Below are 23,227 nucleotides of genomic sequence, written 5' to 3' on the forward strand. Positions count from 1 at the left end.
ATCCGAATGACAACACTATGAGGGAGGTACTAGCATTGTCTTCATTTGAAGAAATCGAGGCGCAGAGAGGTTAAGTAACTTGCCCAAGGTCACACGGCTAATACCCATTGGAGCTAGGGTTACACTGGTGGTCTGGCTTCAGAGTCCACACATATTTCTATATCTCTGCGATATATGTCCAAAGCATGGAGCTTCTCAAATCCTTTTATTTGAAGAGCTCATATGAGAGGAGAGAAAATACAATCCACAGATCCAAACAGACAGGCTTGACGTTTAAGTTGTCCCATGGTCATATTCTCACCACAAAGAATTCCTTCAATTGTCATTAATGGTGACAAGGCCAAAGCAGAGGCAAAAAGAGAGCTTCCCTTCAGTCAAGCTTCAGAGAAGTGGTGAAGGGGCAAGAGGGAGAATCAGATGGAGTGATGGGACCTAAGATCCCCCGCTGGAAGCATCCAGCTTTGCTAAGAGTGCTGTAGGGCCTGGAGGAGGAACAGACCCCCTTTCACATCTTATCTGCAAGAAGCAGTGTTCTGTGTTTATTTTGGCCTGGCCCCGCCCTTGGGCTTAGCCCGGCGGAACTGGAGGAGACCCTGGCCTGGCCATGTCTACTCCCTGCGGCGTGTGCTGGGCTTTCCATCAAAGATGGCTGCACTGCCCCGCTGAGCCCCTCCTCTCGAGAGCCTCTCCTGCCACCTCCTCCCACAGCCAGTCTCTGCGGGGCTGTTTCCCCTCGCTGTATCCTGTCATGGTACCACGCCTGGTGTCTTTCTGCACACGAGTCCTGGCTGTGCCGCCAAGATGGGGGGCCCTTGGGGGTCTTCCCTCTTTGCTACGGTGCTGGCCTGGCTGGATGGAAAAACAGTGGGAAAGGGTTTGCTCCTGAGAAGGGGGAAAAGCCTAGGACCCATCCTGGAGGTTAGAGGCCTCTGCACTCCCCAGGGGTTGACTGGCTTCTCCTTCCCGTGTGGCAGCTGCCTTGCCTCCTCAAGGAGCTGGTTGGTCAACCCAATCCCAGACCTCTGAGATGAGTCTGAGCAAATCTGATCTGGGTCCTGGCTTCCTGAGACAAGCTCCAGGCGGACCGCAGGTGGGAATGCCCGGCTCAGCTGGTCAGCCTTCTAGAGCAAAATTAGAAATGAAATGTCAGGGAGGAGGCAGAGGAGATGCACGGCCAACTCAAACACTCACATTTGCTCTTATGTAGCTAACCTCATGAACACACACATGGGACCCTGATACACACACACACACAGAGCAAAAGGAAGCAAGTATCTCCAGGTGGAGGTAATTAAACATTGATCTAAGTCCCTTCGAAGCCATAAGGCATAAGGCTTTGCTAAAGTCTCCATGGTGTCGTGATCAAATGAGAACCCTGACTTATCTGGAAAAACAAAAGTGCTGGAATAAACCTAAGTTTTGCTACAGAAAATATATACTAAGGAATATGTAACAGTGGCCTGGGTGTTAGAGAAGTTATTAAAGGAAAGCAGTCTATGTGTTTACCGTACTCTGGTCATTTCTACATGCTTACAAAAGGCGGGAGGCATTTGCCTTTGGAAACTGAGGAGATATGAATCTGCACACAGGAATCCAAATCCAGCATCAAAATATAAGAAATGAACATCATAGACAAATACAGGAAAACCTAGCAAGAGACAATTGGGTCTGCTGCATTCGACTAAAATCCATTCACCTAGATTGCGACTGGTTCTTACCTTTGCCTCTGAAAGTTAATGACATGGAAATCACAGGCACTTCAAAGAACATGACTATCCACCCAATCATTAACATGCTCCCAGGATAGCTCTCTAAAGTACTCTTCTCTACGTTTACTCTTTTATATTTTTCTCTCCAAACCCTTGGTAGATATCAGAATTACTCCTTCACAGTTAAAATATGCCTCTGTGTTCAGAACAAAGTCTGATCTTGGGTTTTGATCTCTGCGCCCACAGTGGGAGTAAGTCTGTGTGAATCCAGGCAAGCTTTTTCATCTCTTTGGGCCTCAGTAAACAAAGGGGCTACAGCACTATTGCAGACAAAGCTGTATGAACAAAGATAGATCCAATGATGAAGAATAAATTCATCTGCAAAAAACTCCCATCACTGTTTCCAGGGCCCAGGGCCACCAATATTTCCACTGATTAAATTTCTCCTGAGGTTGCTATGTCCTAGAAGCCACGCTTCACTCATCAATAATAATATATTTTGCCAATTTGGGTTGGCAAAAAACATGCTGAACTCTGAAGCAGAAGTTCTGACTAGCAAGAGAAACCAGTGCCTCTATGAAAAATATGTTGTAATTCTAACCAAAAGTAATAATGTTTACGGTTTTAGTTATGGGTACTTGTATATTTCATATTTGGAAATAGTGTTTATAACTTCTAGAAATTGCCCTTCAACCCGTTATGACCTCAGGAATCGTTTTGGGATCCAGGGACCTTAAATGGGAATTACTGTCTTTGGCAGTCTCTAAGGTTCCGGCATTCCATGATACTTCACTTAAAAATTCTGGCTACCATCAAAAGGAATGAGATCTTGCCATTTGCAATGACGTGGATGGAACTGGAGGGTGTTATGCTGAGTGAAATAAGTCAATCAGAGAAAGACATGTATCATATGACCTCACTGATATGAGGAATTCTTTTTTTTTTTTTACAAGAGAACAAATCTACACCTTTATTTACTTTTCATTAAATTTAAATCCTTGAGGGGTACAGCATCACACGGATTCTGTGGCCAATGGCTTTAGCAGGAAGGTTGCTTCGGAATTTGGCACGAACCATGCCACTGTTTCCATGAGCACGAGTTACTTTTCCCCAGATTACTCTGGTTTTGTTTGGTTTGCCACCAGGAGTCACTGTGTTGTTCTTTGCTTTGTACACATAAGCACATCTCTTGCCTAGATAGAATTCCGTTTCATCTCGAGCATAAACACCTTCGATTTTAAGAAGAGCTGTGTGCTCCCTCTGGTTCCGGAGACCCTGCTTATAGCCAGCAAAAATGGCCTTGGACCACAGCCTTCCAGACATTATTTGGCGTTATAAGAGTCCTGTTCCCAGCAGGCCTCCACAGGCTCCAAGATGGTGGAAAAAAAAAAGTGATATGAGGAATTCTTAATCTCAGGAAACAAACTGAGGGTTGCTGGAGTGGGGGTGGGTTGGGAGGGATGGGGTGGCTGGTTGATAGACATTGGGGAGGGTAAGTGCTATGGTGAGTGCTGTGAATTGTACAAGACTGTTGAATCACAGATCTGTACCTCTGAAACAAATAATGCAATATATATTAAGAAAAAAAAAAGAAGAAGAAGATAGCAGGAGGGGAAGAATGAAGGGGGGGAATCAGAGGGGGAGACGAACCATGAGAGACGACGGACTCTGAGAAACAAACTGAGGGTTCTAGAGGGGAGGGGGGTGGGGGGATGGGTTAGCCTGGTGATGGGTATTAAAGAGGCCACATTCTGCATGGAGCCCTGGGTGTTATGCACAAACAATGAGTCATGGAACACTACATCAAAAACTAATGATGTAATGTATGGTGATTAACATAACAATAAAAAAATTAAAAAAAAATTCTGGCTGCCAAACAGGAAGAATATCAAGGACTCTTCATCTGCCAGTGAGAATGTAACTTGGTACAATCTTTGTGGAGGTCAGTTTTGCAATATGTTTAAAAAGCTTTAAAATAGGTATAGAGGAAATTCTAGTTCTGTTGATGGTGGAGTAGCTCCTACTGGGCCAACCTTCCTGCAGAAAATGATGACAAACTCTGAACAGAATGTTTAAAAAAACAACCATTTTGAAGTACTGGAGAACAACCAGAAACAGGCAGAAACTGGAGAGACTTTGACCTTTGAAAGAAGGAACCACACTGAGTGAAATCTATCTTTAGACAGTTTTCTGCTGAGGGCTTTCCTCAGCCAGCCAGGCAGAAAGTTTTTGCTCGAGGTGTCAGAGGACAGAGTTCAGGGCTACCAGAGTGGCGGGAAATGGAGGGGGTAAATCCTGAAAGGAGTAAAAAGTTTAAAAAGCTGAGCAGAGATTTCAACTGCCACCCATTTAATGAGAGACAGAGTTTGGAGTTTGAATCATGCCACTTTTTCCAAGAGATTTCATAAACACCTTGGGCATTCCATTGAAACCTTGGGCTGGAGAAGGGGGGGATCCTATCTAGGAGCACAGACTATGTCTCAGGATTAACGACTGTCCCTCAGGGGCGCCTGGGTGGCTCAGTCTTTAAGCGTCTGCCTTTGGCTCAGGTCATGATCCCAGCCCCTGCACTGGGCTCCCTGCTCGGTGGGAAGCCTGCTTCTCCCTCTCCCATTCCCCCTGCTTGTGTTTCCTCTCTTGCTGTTTCTCTCTCTATCAAATAAATAAATAAAATCTTAAAAAAAATTAAAAAGCAAAGATTGTCCCTCAGACTAAAGAAAACTCAAAACAGACCCATCCCAAAGAGTATAAAAGCAAGCTTTCAAAACATCAAGGTGATATGCCAGGATTAACTGCCTGCTGTTGTCAAAGGAAGACAACAGAACACAGAATCTCTAAACCTATTGTCCTCAGAGACCAGTATACAAATAAAAAATTCCTAGACATGCAAAGAAACAGAAAAATGTGACCCATCCTCAAGAAAAGAAATCATTCAATAGAAACACTCCCAGAGAACCCATATGTTGGAGTTAGCAGAGGAAAACTTCACAGTGGCTATCATAAATATGTTCGAGGACTTAAAGGAAAACATTGCCGAAATGAGTGAATAGGGGAATCAAGTAGGAGTTTTAGAACTGACAAGACTCAGAAATGAAAAATTTAGCAGTTAGGCCTAATATCAATTTGGAGGCAACAGAAGAAAGGGTCAGTGAACTAGAAGACAGGCCAGTGTAAATTATCCAATCTTAAGAACGCAGGGTGAAAAAGATTTTTTAAAAATGAAAGAGCTTCAGTGACATTTGGTATAAAATCAAACATTCTAAAATATGTGTAATTGGAATCTCAGAAGGGGAAGAGGGAGAGAATGGGCAGAAAAAAATATTTGAAAGAACACGGCTGAAAATGTCCTAAATTTGATGAAAGAACATTAACATATAAAAGCCCAGGAATCATAAAAATCTCCAAGGAAGATAAACATTCACACACACCACAGAAAAGCACATCATAGTTAAATGATTGAAAAATAAAGAGAAAAACCCAGAGCAGCCAGAGAGGAAAATATCACAGATAATAAGAGACCAATGATATGAATCACACCTGACTTTTTTTCAGAAGCAATGAGAAATTATGAGATAAGATAATGGAATGACAAATGCTGAAATTCTACATCCAGTAAAATACGTCCTTCAAAAAATGAAGGTGACAGACATTGCCAGTTAAAGGAAACTGAGAGCATTCTTCCTCAGGAACTGTGAAAGGAAGTTATTCAGGGTGAAGAGACATGACATCAGACGCACACTTGTGCCTTCAACATGGGAAGAAGATACCTCAAGTGGCAAATATGTGGGCAAAATAAAGACTACTTTTCTTGTTCCGCTATAATTTCCTTAAAAGATAACAGCCAATTGTTTTTGCCTGTAGTTTATATGACATCATGCAGAGTTTATCTCTCACCCTATGGATAGTAGAAATCAACAACAAAATATCTAGAAAATCTTCAAATAAAAAATTAGCCACAATATGTAGGCTTATCAACTGTAAACTTAAAAGTAAAACCCTACAATTATAAATCCTGTGAGAGAAAACATAGAAGGTCTTTGCAATCTTGGGGTAGGCAAAGATTTCGTAGGACATGAAAAGCCCTACTCATAACATTTTAAAAATGATAAATTGTCTTCATAAAATTCTTCTCTTTGAAGGAAAGGAAATGAAAATGACGATGAGACAAGCCGAAGACTGGCAGAAAACATTCACAACTTATTTATCTGGCACAGGACTTGTATCCAGAATATATAAAGAATTCCTATATATCCATAATAAAAGACCTATAGTCCAATATTAAAAATGGGCAAAGGACAAGAATGGACACTTTACAAATGGCCAATAAGCACATACAAAGGTGCTCAACATAATTAGTAATGAGAGACATGCAAATTAAAACCACAATGAGATACCATTTCTCATGCACTAGAATGCTTAAAATTTTTATCAGGACTGACCACACCAAATGTTGGCAGAGACATGAAGCAATTGCAACTCTCATACTTTGCTGGTGGGACCCCACCATCACCTAGAAAAAGTATTTGGCAGCTACTTATAAATTCAATATTCACTTACAGCATGACCTGGCCATATTTCTCTTAGGTAGTTTTCCAAGAGAAAAAACATTTGTCCACAAAACGACTTGTGCATGTTCTTTCCAGCTTTTTTTTTTTAAAGATTTTATTTATTTATTTGTCAGAGAGAGAGAGAGAGAAAGAGCACAAGCAGGAGGAGTGGCAGGCAGAGGGAGAAGCAGGCTCCCCGCTGAGCAGGGAGCCCGACGCGGGACTCGATCCCAGGATCCTGGGATCGTGACCTGAGCCGAAGGCAGCTGCTTAACCAACTGAGCCACCCAGGCGTCCCTGTTCTTTCCAGCTTTATTCATAATACTCCAAAATTGGAAATAACCCCAATGGCCATCAACAGGTGAACGGATGCACAAAGTATGGTATAACCGTCTGGGTGGTTACTTCTCAGCCAATTGTTGGATAGACACGAGTCACAGCAGACCTTAGTGCGGGGACCTTGGTGAGGATGGGCTGAGGGTAACCCCAGACACAGACACCAGGGCTAGGGGAACACGCTGAGGCCCGAGATGGATGCCTGAAGACCAGGAGGGAGGAATTCTGCTTCCTTGTGAGGCTAGACCCTCCTTTCTGAAGGCCATGGGGCACCCAGGTCCACTTCTGGCACCTGGCCTGCATCTTGGAAAAGGAAGACGGGAAGAGAAACCTGGGACAGCATCAGACACTTAGGCCGCATGGAGTCTAAGTTTTAAAACAGTAGAAATTGAGAAATCTTTGGTGGGTAGAAGGAAATATCTTGTTGCTACCAATAGGCCTTTAGTTTAAGATGAGCTTAGATATTTTTTAGAAAGGATGAAAGTTATACGTTTTCCCACTTCTGAAATGCGGTTGAGCTATTCGTGTATCTCTGGAGGACCTAAAACCTGTGGCCTGAGGCCCCAAGGACTCCAAGTCTCGATTTCGGGGTTCGTTTGCACTAAGGTGTACTCCTGGTCATAGAACATGCTAGAATAGGCTTCACTGAGCTGTGTTTGCTTAACATAAACTGTTGTCCCTTTGAAATTCAAATGAACTCCAGTGCAGTTTCTCTTCTAGAGAAAGATTATTTTCCACACTGACTCAGTACCAACTCTGAGACACAGGTCTGCATTTTGTCAAATATTAAAATTGATTGTTGAAAATAAAATCTTAGAGTTCTCATGAAATCCTAAAGGTGCTTAAGCGTTCACCTTCCACTTCAGAGTCCAAAGTCCTGGAAAAGCCCTCGCATCTGCTCCAGGCGGGAAGGGTGGGGTGATCTTTCCCTGGATCCTCCATACCTGCTACCCCAAGCATAAACCCGTGAAGGAGAGGGGCATCTCAGTGGCCTCAGGGGACTGGAATTCTTTCATTACTAGAAAATTCTAGAGACAGGTTGGAACTTGAGTGACCATCCATCCTAGTTTGCTTGGTACTACCCCAGCTTTAACACCAGAAGTCCCACATCTCAGGATATTTCTCAGTTCCATGCAAATGATGCTTTGGTCACCCCACAGGTAGCTCAAGAGCTGTAGGTTAGAGGCTTCCCCTCCCTGCAGGGCTGCCTCCTGTCCCAGAGCCTTCTGTTTGAGAGGCTTCCTGAGGCTGATGCCTTCCTCTGTGCCCTCCTTGCAGCCTGTTCTCCTGGCTGTGTTCTCTTTGTTATCAACCCAACACGCTCTCCCCACACACACACCCCCACCGTGTCTCCTTGGATTTTGGCTACAACCTATCTGTCTGTCTTAGCTCTTGGTTCCTCTCATCCAATGACACCATTGTCGTTCCCAAGAGGACCCAGAGTTTAGAAAGTATTCTTTTTTGTTTTTTGTTTTAACACCTATGAGTTATCCATACATTTACATAGCTATCAACTCTGATGATAAAAAGTCTTTTGTCTTTCATTTGTTGTTGTTGTTTTATTTAGAGCTATGTAATTCCAAAATGCTTTAAAATTACATGGCACCAACGTTCACGATACTTTTCTGAGCCCTCTTAGGTTCAAGTAAAAGCCCAGTTTGGGGAGTGGAGTTTTTGTTTTGTGTTTGGATGCTGTGAGTCCTGGCGAGGTGGAACAGAGTGACAGAAAGAAGAAGAACATGGGTCACGCTCCCTGCTCTTCAGCTGGGTTCAGAGGCCTGTCTCTGAGGTGTGACCATAGCTCTAGGTGGACTTGTCAGGCCACCAGCAAGAAGGACAGTGCAGACTGTGGCATTCATTCACTCATTCATTCAACAACTCCCCATTTCTTGTGGAGGAGCTTCAGAGGTGAAACAGAAGCCCCGCCAGCCTTCACCGCGGCTTGTGGCTGCCACAAGCACCACACGAACCTGAATGCCCAGTTTCGTCCCCTCCATGTCCTGCAAACAGCTGTGTAAGTGGAGGCTTCATGAGCAACTATAGGGCTGTAGGGGAGGGAACATTTTTTTCCCCCTCAACCATCTTGGGCTCCTTGGCTGGGTCTGAACATTCAACTGACAAACTGGAAAAAAGCATACTAACTGGTGGGATCTAAGTTCCACATGACTTGGGAGCCTTAGTAAGGAAATGAAGAACCAAAGGAACAGTTCCACCTGAGTATTTTATGCAAGGTTTGATAAAGAGTTGAGGAGTCTGAGGCAAGCACTACGGACTGGGGCGAACACAGCAAGGCCTGTTTGTAGGAATCTTCTTGGCAGCTCTTTGTCCCCGGAGATTCAGATGCGCCTTTCCTCTGGGTGTGGGCGGTGCACCTCTCCCACCAGTGTTTTATGACCAGTTTTGGTGAAGAAGGGCAAGCGGGGGAGGAGGTCTGAATCACCTTCCAGCTGCCATTTTCTCAAACCCCATCAACTTAAAATATTCAGGATGTCAAGCAAGGTGCCATATTTGGGGTGGTGTGTCCTGAACCCCATCAGGGCTCTGGCAATCACAATGCCATCTGATGTGAGAGCACAGCCTCATTGTTGTACAGTAGAGAACCAGGGGCAGAGACTGGTGAACCCAACACCATTCTCTATCAGGGCCCCTTCCTCCAGTGCACCCCAGGCACACCTCTCGGTGACAGAAGCCAGGGCCTTGATGCCAGGACCGGGTTCCCAAGACACTAGCCCATTTGTAAGATGGCACTAAAAAAAAAAAAAAAAAAAGAATCCTCCAGTCCTTCCATTTGTTGGACACAGCAGACAATCCCAGAGTTACAGATCTGAGCATGAGCACCAGAATCTGCATCTGTGAACTCTCTCACAAAGGGCCAGGAGAATGGCAGTTCACTGACTCCTGGGGAAGGATGGGGCATCAGGTTTGGGGGTGGGTGGGCTCCCAGGCATGCTGGGTGGGGCCAGGGAAGAGGAATGGCAGAAACGGGCATAAAGCAGGAGTAACGTGGTCAGGGGGTCACTGCTGGGCTGAACGACAATGTCAGCTTTCAAGTCTCAGGCAACGGCCCCCCAACGACAGAGCCTGGTGGTGTGTCCACCCCTGGCCGCACCCAGACAGGAGAGGAAAAGCCGGTACCCCTCGCTCCGGCGTGCCCATACTCCCCAAGCTATCACACAATGGAAGGAGGGGGCGCTGCCCCAGAGGAAGCTGGGAGTTGCAGAGATGGGAAAAAGTGCTGAGTGGCCCCAACTACACCACAGCTCTCTCCACCAGGCCTCACTGTTCCTTTGCTGCCAGGCCTTTCCAAGGACTCCTCGGAAATGCGGGAGGCTGCTTGTGGGTCCTCACGGCGACTTTCTGTGCTACACTGAGTAATGGCCTCCCCCAAATACCCGTGGGCTAATCCCTGGAAACTCTGACTGTTACCCTCTGTGGCCAAAGGAACTTTGCAGACGTGATGAAATGGAAGATCTTGAGATGGGGAGCTCACCCTGGATTACCAGAGTGGACCCTAAATGTAATTATTGGGGTCCTTATAAGAGTGAGGCAAGAAGGTCGAAGGAGAGAAGGACCTGGATGACGGAACCAGATGTCAGGGTGATGCATGTTAAGACGAAGAAAAAGGCCACAGGCCAAGAAATCCCGGCGACCTCCGGAAGCTGGAAGAGTCCGGGCAGCCGAATCCGTCCCAGAGCCTCCCAGAAGAACCTTCGACTTGAGGTTCTGGTTTCGGGCTTCTGGCCTCCAGAGCGGGCAGAGAAGACATTTGCGTTGTTTCAAGCTTACCAAGGGTGTTTCCGCAGCCATAAAAACTAGAACGCTTAGCAGGGGAAAGCCTGAAAGGGGGACAGGGACCAAGGGGCTGACCTGTCGCATCCCAGGAACCCAGACCTCTGCCTCCCTGCCGGGAAACACCCTCCCGGCCTCCACCCCGAACACCTCCTGAAAATCCTCGGGAAGGAAACGCAGGGTCCTCCAGGATTCAGCATGAGCTCCACGTGGGCCACTCGGCCGCCCTCGACCTCCAGCAGGTAGGGCATTCTCTTACCCTTCTGGATCCCGGGCCGGCTTAATAGCCTCTGCATACGGCAGCGAGCCCTGACAGCTGGAGTGCAGGCGGCATCCCTGGGGCCCAGTGGGAACCTCCACGGTGCCCAGGAGTCGGAAACGGCTTATCGATAGTCTGAACACGCACATATCGGCGACCTCCAGATCAGAGGAGGAGCCTCAAGGGCGCAGCAGGTGAACGGGGGTGCTGCTCCCTCAGAGCTGCCCCTGGCGTTCGGTCACAGAGCATCGGGGACATGGGGCTGGGACACAGGATCTTTCAAAAGATGCACAAACCCGGGTGAAAACCAAATGTTTCCTGCTGGCTCATTTTGTTCCAACCTCAGCTCCAATGTATTTACCTCGACATTTCTCAGCACAGTGGGGTGTGGAGAGGGGGAGGGGAGATGCTCCAGTCACTCGTTGTGGGGGCAGGTAATATAGGCAAAGCCCCTATTTACTGAAATGGCTTTCTACTGACACAGAAAAAAGTCCCGAAAATAAAGGGGCCTGTAATTGTTTGCTTCCTTTTGCTTTTTTGGTTACAACAGTAAAAACTGTCCTTCAAAGAGAGTCCCAGAGGACATCAGAGCTTGACAATGACGAATGGGGAACAGATGTTTCTGGGCCATCAGAATGGCAGCTTCCTCCTCGACACGTGGGCTCTGGGACGCAGGGAGGGGTCACTGATCGGCCTCGGAGGCCAGACGGGCTGGCCCTGGTGGCCAGCGCGGGGGATGCGAGGGCGGGAGGGCCCGGGGCGCCCGGCTTCCCCTGTCTGAGTTGGGCAACTCCAGGCTTCTAACTGCCTTGGGAATGGGGCTGTGTGTGCCTTGAATGAGGAACTAGGACAAGCCCTGATTTCCCAGCAGGGGATGGCCCAGCCGGTAGTGTTTTCTCTCCCCCAGGCCCGTGGGGCAGGTCTCAGGACCTCTGAGCCAGCTCAGCAATTCTTAGCCACCGTTGCAGGGGGGCCGCCCCACTCACTTTCCTGGGTCATTTCGCTCTCCACCCCACCGTGTGGCCAGTGTGTGGAGGCTGGCAGAGGGGGTGGGGGATGGGGCAAATAACCAGAGTGGCCTCCTCCTCCAGGGCCTCCTCTGCCCCATTCAGCACCTGCCTCATCCCCAGGCTACCCCCAGCTTCTGATGTTCCCCTACACTCAAAACCACTCCCTTGCCTGGCAGCGAAACAGCAGAGCGGTTGAAGATGCCCCACACGTCACCCTTCCCTCCACACTCACAACCTCCCCTGTGTGACCAGTGGAGGCTAGCTGCTCTTTCGTTCCCGTTAGGAAGCACTGAGACAGGCCTACTGTGGGACAGGCTCTAGAGGCCAGGGGGTAAGAGGCAGGCTCTGGAGGACAACTCCCTGGGTTCAAATCCCAGCTCCAGGACTCACCCTTCATGAGCTCCAGCATTTCATAACCTCTGGGTGCCTCGGTTTCCCCATCCTTAAATGGTGAGAAGTTTAGTACTTTCCTGTAAAGCTGTGTGTGAGGAGACAGGACCCGCCAAGTGCTCAGCGCCGGCCTCACCCAAGGGGGTGCCAGTTACAGACGAGGAAAAGAGGCTCAGAGAGCTGAGCACCTGGCCCAGGGATGGAGCACAATTTGAACCCAGGCGGCTGGACAGTGCGTCCACCAACCCATGGCCCCCCACACCCGGCAGCCTTCCATGGGCCACTGGCGCCCACACTCGGGTCTTGCTGCCCACGCTGCCGATGTGCACCAGCTGGTGTCCGACGGGAAGGCTGCCCGGAGCCACATCATGGCACCATGGATTCTGTGCCGAGGGCAGGGGGACGAGGGGGTGGCTGGAGCCCAGTTTGCTCTTGCGAAGCACTTCCTGAACGGCACATTCGGTTACCACAAAATGAGTCAAGGTCCCTTTCAAGTGGCTTGCTGAGCTTCCCTCTGATCTGGCACAGCCTCCCCGGGATGGACAGGCAGCAAGCTTTCCTGATGAGCTGTCAGGTCCTGCTTGGAAGCGCCTTCCCTGGGCACAGGCACTGACTCGCTTTTCCTACAACAACCCCACGGGGCCAAGTGCGCTCTAGTCCCTGGTTTATAAATGGGGACACCGAGGCTCAGAGAGGTTGGACGAGTTGCTTCAGATCACACAGCTGGTGGGGGCCAAGGCTGGGATTTGAATTCACCCCTATCTGGCCCTCACCGGCCCCGTTCTTCTGGCTGACTCAGAAGAGGAGGCCATATTCACCTCCCCGGCCTGCGTCAAGGAGAGGCCTGGAAGCTTTCTCTGGTTTCTTTTGCAGGTCAGGGCTGGAGAGGCAAGACTGTGGAGATGGAAGGATTAGAACCAATCTCTCACATCCCAGGAGGAAACAGGGGGTTGTGATCGCTGGGCAGGAAATACAAGAGCCCCGCTGACGGGCGAGTGTCCCCCTGTGGACTGATTTCCAATAAGAAAGGGGTCAGTCTGCCCACCAAGGATCTTCCTGAAAGATGGAGGTTCCCTGGATGAGGGAGAAGCCACAAAAGGCTTTCACTAAAACCTGGCTTCAGGACAAGGCACGCACCTGAGTAGAGGAGAAGCAGGGAAGGGTCCCGCATCCCGGAGTGGGGGCAGGGGGCCAGAGGGCTGGCAGCTCTGCCGAGAATGTGCTGCCCAAGACCAGTGTGGGTCCTGCCCTACGGGGTCCTTTTGGGTCCCTGGACAAGAAGGAGGGATTCTCAGTGGCACTTGGGAAATGAGAGAGAAAAAAGGAAGCAGGTGCATTTTGAAATAAACACAGCCTGTGGAAAACCAACCCTAGCCAAGAGGGTCTGAATTGTGCTGGTGGGGATTTGGTTCTTTGTTTTTGCCTTTGTCGTTGATGTTTTGATTCAGTTTAGGAGTTTTCTTCATAATCACTACTAGGAAACTCAGAAGGCCATTGAAACAACAACAGCAAAACAAAACGGGACAATAGCAACAGCTCAACAAATGTGACAGTTTCAGCCAACTCACCCACCTGTTGAAATGGAAATGAGTCCGAACCTAAGGTCACATCTTTGCTCACCCCACTGCCCTCTCTGCACAGCGAAGGATTGCACATAAAGGTCCAACAAGCTTGGGAGACTTGAGACTAAGAATGTTCATCTGTACGTTAAAAGTCCTGAGAAGTCCTGTAGTCACAGAAACAGTTCAACTACCGAACCCAAGGCTTCCCAGACTTACTAGTCCAGAAAACTTTTTTCTGGCAAAATGCCTATGGTATCTCCCTGTGGAGCACATACTGAGACCCACTGGCCTGGCCATCTGGGGGTAGGAGCAATGTTGGTCCCAGTGCCTATTAAGCAGATGTGAATTTCTGTGGCCTAACTGTAAGGGTCCTGGCTCCTAGTCTTGCCCCTGATAGTTTAGCCAGACCCATTGTTTAAAACCCTAGGGTGTAGGTAACACTTTTAATGATGGCTTGGGCTCAAACTAATGGGATCTCAAACTGTGGCCCATGGGCCAAATCGGGCCCATTGCTTATCTTTGTAAATAAAGTTTTAGTGGCACATAGCCACTCCCATTCCTTTACAGACTGCCTATGGCTGTTTTTCATTACAGTGGTAGAGTGGAGAGTTGTGACAGAGACCCTAACGGCCTGAAAAGTCGAAAAAATTTATTATCTAACCCTTCAGAGAAAAAGCTTGCTGAACCCTTGTTTAGAGGGGGGAAAAAAAACCAACAACAAAACCCACCTGAAATATTAATTCTATGAAGCCTGAATATCATGGAAATTTTAGATTCTAAATCCCTGTAATTTGGGCCAATCCAGGTTCTGTGTTCAAGTGGTTGATGTAACTGGCACACACAAGGGTTCAAGTGTAAAGGGGTGTGTGTGTGTGTGTGTGTGTGTGTGTGTGTGTGTGTGTGAATGAAGAGGATGCAAGTAGTAACGGAGGTGGGTGAGGGAGAGAGGTTTTATTGTTCAAGAACATTGAATTTGGAGTCAGAGCAGGACTCAGATTCCAGCTCCATCACTGGGCAAGTTATGTCACCCAATAAGCCTGCTTGATTATGTGCGAGAAACATGGAGATAATGTCTTTGGCTGGACAGGGTTGTTGTGGACCGCAAATGAGAATGTACAAGCAGAGTCCCTCTGCCACCTCACAGAGGACTCAGCCTTTCTGGTTAAGTGTGCCCAGTGTGTATTAATTGCTCAACAAATATGATTCCTATCCAGGAATTATTCACGGGAGCCGTATTCAGGGGGCAGGCAATATCTGGGTGAGACAAACCCCCCTTTCTTTCCTGGTTGACTGTTAGGTGCTAATTTGGGTCACTTCCCAAGGGTGACCTTCAGCCCCATTCCTAAATGCCGAGTGAGGGCTTCGATGCTTTCCCGCATAACAAGGGCACGCCCTGTACAAACCACATAGCACCCAGGAAGCAGATGGTCCGGTAAGTGTAACCCACAGACTGAAGATGAGCCATGGGCAAATGGCAAGGTGCAAGTGGCTTTTATGCTGGGATCCATAGTGAAACATTTGGGATTCCAGGGGGCAAACTTGAACAGACCTACTCTCTGTCAGCCGGCGAGATCTGCCCGGAGAGATGCTAGTGTTTATCTGCCACAACCTTTAGTTTTTATTGCACTCAGTTGCCTTGTATATTTAATAGGGAAATTTGCTGAAGTGGTTACTAAGCCACGCAGAGAAAAAGGAAGGGAGTGGGGAGCTGCTCTCCGACCCCGAAGTTGGCAAAGTTGCCTCATTAATCAGACCTGTGCTAGGATACAACGTTATTCATGTTTAGGGCATTAAAACTCGAAGCTAAAATTGTAGGAGGTAATTTGAGTACATGCAGCCTGTCTCTCTGCAACAGATTTATGATGTTTACTCAACAATGGATGGGAACTTTCAGGGAGAGAAGGATTTTCCCCATCCTTTTCAAAAATACATCGTCAGCCCACAGTGATCAAGTTCCCAATTTTTGTGTGAGTGTGCACAGCCTTAAAAAAAAAAAAACAGTCTGTAGGGGTGCTAAGAGCAGATCCTGTATTTCTGTATTTAATCTCCACCACTCTGAGCTCAGTTGAAGAACAGACTGGAATGAGCCGTCTGCAAGACAAGTGGTTCTCGACGCGCTCTCGGACTGCACTGCTTGGCCTGAGATGTTCTACAAAGTACCACCCGCCCAGGCCCCGATCCTGATAAGGGGCATCTGGCATGGGGCCGCCCCACAAGGGACTGAGAGAATTCCCAGCAAAAACCTCCGGGTTCCAGGCTAAAAGGTGGGGTTTGCGGGTGCATTGTGGTTCTACTTCTGGGAGCTGATGGCTGGTGACTCCAAAAGAGTGAGACCTCCCATTTCCCGAGGTTTCCCACCTCCTTTCTCTGCTGAACCTCAGAAAGCACGAGCTTCCTCTCACAGAGAGAAGGGAGAGGCAGGGCTGCTCGGAAGGGAATACCTTTCCAGAAGATTCCTTCACCATGCAGCAGGAGGAGCAGTCATCCTGCCCCCTGACGAGGAAGCGATGAAGTGTGTGAAACCGGAAGCACTCAGGAGCACGCATCTTCTCACGTGGAGGCAGGTGAAGTGGGAGTCAGGCATGTGTGCCTATTCTGGTCTTGCTGGTCTTTAGTTGTACAGCTTTGCCTCCGACCTGCTAGATTGGTGGTCCACTGGGGACAATAATACCCATCGGATAGGACTGTTTCACAAACTAAATTGATATTTTTAAACAATTTGGTTAAACAAACCCACTCTGAGTACCAGCTTTGCCACTTCCTGACTGGATCACTTTGGGCAAGTTGCTTGCCCATTCTGAGCCTTCATTGCTCTACCCTAAAATGAGGATAAAGCTATGACTGGCCCCACGGGGCCATGGATGAGGGTGTGGAAGTGCTTTTTAGAAGAATACAAGCTGGGGCGCCTGGGTGGCTCAGTCGTTAAGCATCTGCCTTCAGGTCATGATCCCAGGGTCCTGGGATCGAGCCCCACATCAGGCTCTCTGCTGAGCGGGAAGCCTGCTTCTCCCTCTCCCACTCCCCCCTGCTTGTGTTCCCTCTCTCACTTTCTCTCTTTCTGTCAAATAAATAAATAAAATCTTAAAAAAAAGAATACAAGCTTATAGATTTTCAATAAATATGAGATTCCTGTCTCAGTTTGATAGAAAGATGCATTTCTTTTTGAATTTGGGATGGGGGTGGGAATTAGAGATTGAATTTTATGCCAAAGTCAAAAATGTTGGCATAAAAAGCTAAAAACCCTTCTATGATACAGGCACGGAGGGGATCTACATGACACTTCAATGTTACTCTTAGAGGATGGGAAAGCCTGCCTAAAGGGAACACGGCAATTTCACAACATTTTCCTTCCCAGGGTCTCTGGCTTTCCAGTACTTGGGTGTTTTTTGTCTCATCATTTAAGCCAGTGTGGTGCAACAGATTTAAAGTAGGCGCGACTTTTTGGCCCCTAGTAAACACTAGAATTTCCCTGTCTGAACTAAATATAAAATTCATGAAGTTAGATTCAAAGACACAGCGCCCCCCCCTCCGCCCTGCTACACTAAAGAAGCCTTTTTCTAACGGGGGGGAGGGGTAGGTTAGGCGAGGGAAACTAAAGTAGCTTCAAGTATGACTAGCAGTTGTAATGATGAAGTACTGGGGAAGATTTACTTGCCGATGGAAGGAATACTTGCAAATCTACCTTTTTTTATAATGGGGCACGCTCATGCATACACCGCAACTCACATACAAGTATTTACATAATTTTGCAGAAAGTTTCAACGTAGAAACACACACAAACACACAGAAATTATATTTATCAACACTACCCATGCAGCCTTTGCCTTAAAAACACCTACTTTGCCATCTGGCTGGAGAATCACTGGCCGGGTCATTATCTAGGAGCCCAGAGAGGAGTGGGCCTTGTAGGAACTAGAACCAACCAGCCAACAAGAACAGTGACAATAAGTACCACCACAACAAAATGACTTTTTCAACACTCTAAGGTGCATTTTAAAACAGCCCCCAACTTTCCAATTTAAATAGTTCGAAATGAATCAAGGCGAAAAAAAAGACAGCATTCACCACACACAACTGAACTTTTCAAAAATATCTTATTAACACAGCCTTCCAAATAAATCCTCAAACTTACCAGTCTCAACAAACTTTGCATTGACTGATGCTCTTGTCAACTAGAAAGGATACAGATGGGGAAATGAGTGACATTTCCATTCTTTACTGTTTACCTGATGTCCCACCTTGTTTGCTTTGAGAGAGAGGCTGTTTGCAGAACCATTGGAATGTGTGGGACAGTTTGCTGGTAATGCCAGTCAGGCCTTCCAGAACTAAACCTCCAAATGAATTGCAGAGGACGAAGACCTTGAGTTCTGTTTTTCTGCAGAGTTGACTCATCTGTGTGTGTTCATAACATTTAAAGAAGTGATGTGCCTGGAGAACAGGAAGGGAGCTGCTTTACAAGCAAAGATAAGATGTGATTAGAGTATGAGGTTGATCAGATAAAGATACCACACACACAATTTGGATTTTAGCCGGTTCTTTAATTTATTCTGAAAGGCAAAGGAGAGGAGAAGGATGGCGACCAAGAGCTTTAAGAATTGGCTTCCCCCGAGCTGCCTCTCTTAAACACATTTTGTGGTTTGTTTCAATACCATCTTTAAAAAAGATGCGGCCATTCATTTCCTCTTCTCAGCTTCCCTGTCCTCCCCTTCATCCTTCCTCTAAGAAGGCAGGTGGAAACTCCTTTAGAAGTCCTATCTGCACCACCCTATCTTAGAAGACTTGAAACGTTTATTCTCATTGTCCTCGGTTTACCTGCCAATGGAAGCATTACTGGAAAGAGATGCCACCAGCATTCAACTAATAGTCACAAATATGGTAAGTATAAATAGTGAGGAGTGGCAGAGTCATTCCAAGACTGCGGTCCCCAGCAAGTCTTATGAATCCAAGTGATGTGCCAGCATCTGTTATGATGTTGGTGAGACTCCATCACAACTGGGCACAGAGAAGGTTTCTTTTTTCCCTCTAACTATTTCAAAGCACATTATGGATCCTGTGGTCTTTTTTTTTCTTTTTAATTGTGTTTTATTTTAATGCCAGTACAGTTAACATATAGTATAATGTTAGTTTTAGGTGTAGAATATTCAACAGTTCCATCCATCACCCACTGCTCATCACGACAAGCACACTCCTTAATCCCCATCACCTAGTTCACCCATCCCCCCCCCTCTGGTAACCACCCATTTGTTTCTCTATAGTTAAGGGTCTGTTTCTTGGTTTGTCTTTCTCTCTCTCTCATTTTTTCCTTTGCTTGCTTGTTTTGTTTCTTAAATTCCACATATGAGGGAAATCATACGGTGTTTGTCTCTGACTGACTTATTTTGCTCAGCATTGTACTCTCTAGCTCCATCCATGTCATTGTAAATGGCAAGATTTCATCCTTTTTTATGGCCGAATAATATTCCATTGTGCACATGTACCACATCTTCTTTATCCATTCATCGGCCGATAGACACTTGGGCGGCTTCTGTAGTTTGGCTATTGTGGACATTGCTGCTATAAACATCGAGGTGCATGTACCCCTTTGAATCGGATCTTGTGTCTTGACAACACCTGCATGAGGCTTGAAAGCCCCAAAGTCGTATCTTCATTTAATAGTTAAGGAAATCACAGGGCAGAGGTCGAATGACACTTACAGGTGGCAAGCTTATGCTAGAATCCGGGTCTTCCTTGCTCCACTTGGTTCCCTCTCCTTGTTCTCATTCTTAGACAATCCATTGGCAGGGACAGTGTTTGTCAACAAAACAGCTGCCAGATGCCTACCTGGGGAGAGAAAGGTAGCACCTTGCATATTGCAAAGCTATCTTAAGGCTCGCTCTGAGGCCAGGACCTTGGATGCCCGTTGACCTCCATTCTAAGACCTCAGAGGTTACAACAGATGGAAAGGGAGAGTAGGCCCAGAGTCCACAGGGAAATGAAGGGTGGAAAAGTTTCTAATTAGAAGCAACTTGGACTTTGGTTGGAATGTTGGGTTGTTCTTCTTGTCTCAGAAACCTACAGAATGACTTCCCTCCCTCCACTGTCCTTGTAAGTTTTGCAATTTTTGAATTGGCGTTATTTACACATTTTAAAGTTTTCTTTTTCATAAAGTCAAAAAGGAAATTTTTGGTGGCCAAATGTCTCCTGAAGCAGATCTTGAGTAGCAGAGTAATGAGGTTTTCAATCATGCACAAGACCGACAATTAGCTAATAAAAATCCTTTTTTTCCCCTATTTCCTCAAAAGTCAGTTCTCAGAAAAATAGGCATTCACTGTACATACCCTGTTTACCAGTAAGGTTAAAAGTTCAGGCAAAGAAAGACATCAAAATATTTACATTAAAGCAGATCAATGTTCCTATATGGTGTCTGGCTCTGCACATTCGGGACAGGCCTCGTCAAGATTGTGGAGAGCAGAGGAAGCAGTGTTCTGGAAGGCTGGCCCTATGTTTTTCAGGCTCTTTCTAAGACTATTCTCTTTTCTGAGACTGCTGTCTCTGCTACCCCCAGCTTTTTAGATCTTTCCTTCCTTTTGATATTTTACATTTTACAGCTTAGGTCATTAGGACGCCACCAGAGTATTTTTACCAATGGCATGTTTCTATTAGTTCCTTGGTACATTTATTTTTTTTAAATCCTCAATTTTTACGAATTAAAATAATAACGATGACAGTCACCATTACTGAATCTGTCCTTTATGCTTTCATACATTATTGCAAATACCCTCCCACACTGACATGGTGAATTCAGCAACTGAAGCTCAGGGACCCAACCGCTAGCCAGAGAGCATGCAAGCCAGAGCAGGGGCACATCTGACTTCTATAATTTCTGGAGTCTCCGTTGCTCTGACCCTAAAGGAGGGGCCCCAGCACTGACCATGTCTTCAGAAATACTTTGCTGGTTCACTCTTGTTTCAAGAAGAGACGGGTCAAGGGCAGTCAGGTGGCCTTTTTTCTAACGGGAGCAATGCTCTTCTGAGGGACTGCACGTGAGGGCTGGAGCAGGGGCCAGGTGAGCAGTAGGCCAGGCACCGATTGCTCTGGGGGCCACGCGGGCCACCCGCATCTGTTGGCAGCATCCTGCAGCCCAGCAGATCCCCGTGGAGCTCCGGCTGTGACCAAGAGAAAGACGCCAACATGGTTGTCCTCGGGCACCTGTGCAAGACAAGGCATTGCTGTGGAGACTTGGCGTTGGAGGAGGGACTCATCTATCCCCCAGCATGGACATCAGATGTGAAACTTGGGGCCCGAAGCTCTCCTCGACTCCCCTGTGTCAGCCAGCAGGGCAGAAGGAAGGGGCTTCTGTTTGGGCGATTCTGCCCTGGGCCCATCCTTCCTGGCTTAGTCCTGCCCTCAAGGGCTCCAGGTGCAGGTGGTTCAGAGCCTGCACTCCCCAGACCCCACTCGTATCCCCGCCCCCCCATTCCATGCCCCTGCGGGAGTAGCTTCCCCTCCTGGGGGGGCAGAGGCCTCCCCTCCCGGTCGTGTCATGTGGAGTGCTGCATGGGTCTGAAGAGAGCCTGCCAATAACCCCCGAGGGCACACACTTCTGCTCTCCCTCACGCACTCGAGAAGCGCCCCCCTCACTCCCACTGCACACACAAACACACCCACCCCCAACCTGCACACATCCCAGACTCTCATACCCCCTCATCAGCACACACCAGGTACACACACACATCGCAGACTGCCCCCACACACCCGCACCCATGCCATATGTGTATGCTGTGCAGATACCCACCACACACACCCCTGCACGTACACAGGTGCTCATGCACTACAGACACCCACCACCGGTCACCCCTGACACACACATACCACACATGCACACACTGAACACACACACACGAGCTCCAGACAACCTACACTCATACCCCACATGTACCATACCTACCTCGAGTCGCATACGCACCACACACAGCACACACAGCAAGACATATGGCCAACAACCTACACCACACCCATGTGCACACACCTATACCACACATGTACCAGGGATGCCCACACTCACATCCACCCCCACAGGCACGTAAGCGCGCACACACACACACACACACCATAGATGCACCCCCCCCACATGCACCCCAACACAGTACTCACATGACCACACCACACACCTCCATACTACACACACATGCACACACGCACACACAGGCACACCCTCATTCTCACACCCCCATTGCTGACTCTGCTAATTCTAGGGCAGACCGCCGGAACCGTAGGCGGACTGCCAAACAGCCTTCCCTCTCAAAGAGATGGCACGTATGTGGAGGAGTGACTGTCTGTAACGTGACTTCTTGAGGAAATAAAAAAGCAGACATAAGGTAAGCTAAAGGTAAAATGACCAATTACAGAGCTGTGTGCTCCCACCTCTAGAGGTTCCAAAGATAACAAAAACGGAATCAGAGTTACTCAGGGCCGGAGGTGGCGCACCAACAGTTTCGGATGATACATTTTCCTCATTTTTGCTTCTCTCTCAAATGGCAGCAACCACCCCTTCTAGTGGTCTACCTCTTTTCATGGCTCCTTAGCCCCATCCCCTTCTCCATCCCGATGACTCTCAAACAGCCTCACAGTTAGCTGGGACCCCCAGGAGCCTCTAAGCATTCCCCCCCAGGTCCCCTACCAGCTTCTCAGAAGAATAAACATCAAATTCACTTTACCAACATTGACTCACCACCTACGTAAGGCAGGCATATGTTGGGCTTTGGAGGTAAAAGGTGTTACCACAGAGCTCTGACCTCAAGGGGCCCAGAGAGCGGAGCTAGTGGCTGTGCTCACCGGGCTTCTGGGGTCTTGTGAAAATGCAGATTCTGGTGTCAGGGGCCAGGGTGGGACCTCTGCTTTTTACCCTCCAACCGCACTTTGAGCAGTAGGCAGTTTTCAGGAACAGAGTCTGCGAACACCCGGGCCTGCCGGGAAGGACCCTCACACCACTGTGGCCTGCACGGGGCAAGGCCAACAGGGCTGCCGGTGTGCACACAGGCAGGGGCTCAGGTGGCCACCGCACCTGCTTGCGGTCCTGCCACACTCAGCGGGGCACCCGGGACTCTGCATGGGTCACTTGACTTCCAATTGCCCTCTGTTTTCAGTTGTGCTCTGCTGTCTCTCTTCCAACCGTCCCTTACTAGTCACACTCTTTGGTGAGGGAAAATGGCTTTGCTTTTCCATATTTATAAAATACGAAGAAGCAGCATGGCCGGAGGATGGGGGAAGCCAGGCTACTCTGGATTTAAATCCAGGATGCACTAATTTTGTGATATGGAGCAAACCAAAACTCCGTTTTCTAACTGAAATGAAAAAATAACAATCCCACCTCTGGGGCCTGTTACGAGGACTGGAAATACAGCTGACTGCATGGGTTTGAACTGCGCGGGCCCACTTACACTGGACTTTCATTGAACACTATTGTAGTGTATTTCCCCTTCTTCCTAATTTTCTCAGTAAGATTTGTTTCTCTAGCTTACTTTACAGTAAGAACACAGTACATAATACATGTAACATATAAAGTAGGTGTGAATCCACTGTCATGTTATCGGTAAGGCTTCTGGTCAAGAGTTAAGTCTGGAGGAAGGTAAAACTAGACACAGAT

The 23,227-nt window shown here is 47.7% G+C and overlaps 1 long non-coding RNA gene and 1 pseudogene across 3 annotated transcripts in view; both read right to left on the reverse strand.

Moving 5' to 3' along the window:
• LOC114219635 (uncharacterized) overlaps window positions 1–23,227 on the reverse strand; it is a 264,586-nt gene that overhangs the window by 175,258 nt on the left and 66,101 nt on the right. Inside the window, exons 2-3 of one of the 3 annotated variants that reach the window (XR_015768931.1) lie at window positions 20,513–20,790; window positions 18,120–19,422 (exon numbers count right to left, since the gene is read on the reverse strand). The exons of 1 other annotated variant lie outside the window; for it this stretch is intronic. This is a non-coding gene — a long non-coding RNA (uncharacterized LOC114219635). Of the gene's footprint in view, window positions 1–18,119; window positions 20,791–23,227 lie in introns of those variants that run through there. One more of the 3 variants, XR_015768930.1, reaches the window with a different exon arrangement.
• On the reverse strand, window positions 2,642–3,047 carry LOC114219634 (large ribosomal subunit protein eL33 pseudogene; annotated as a pseudogene).

This window comes from Eumetopias jubatus, unplaced genomic scaffold, assembly GCF_037043125.1.
Source record: "Eumetopias jubatus isolate StellerSeaLion01/CBP00866 unplaced genomic scaffold, mEumJub1_p1.0 scaffold_9, whole genome shotgun sequence".
NCBI lineage: Eukaryota > Metazoa > Chordata > Mammalia > Carnivora > Otariidae > Eumetopias > Eumetopias jubatus.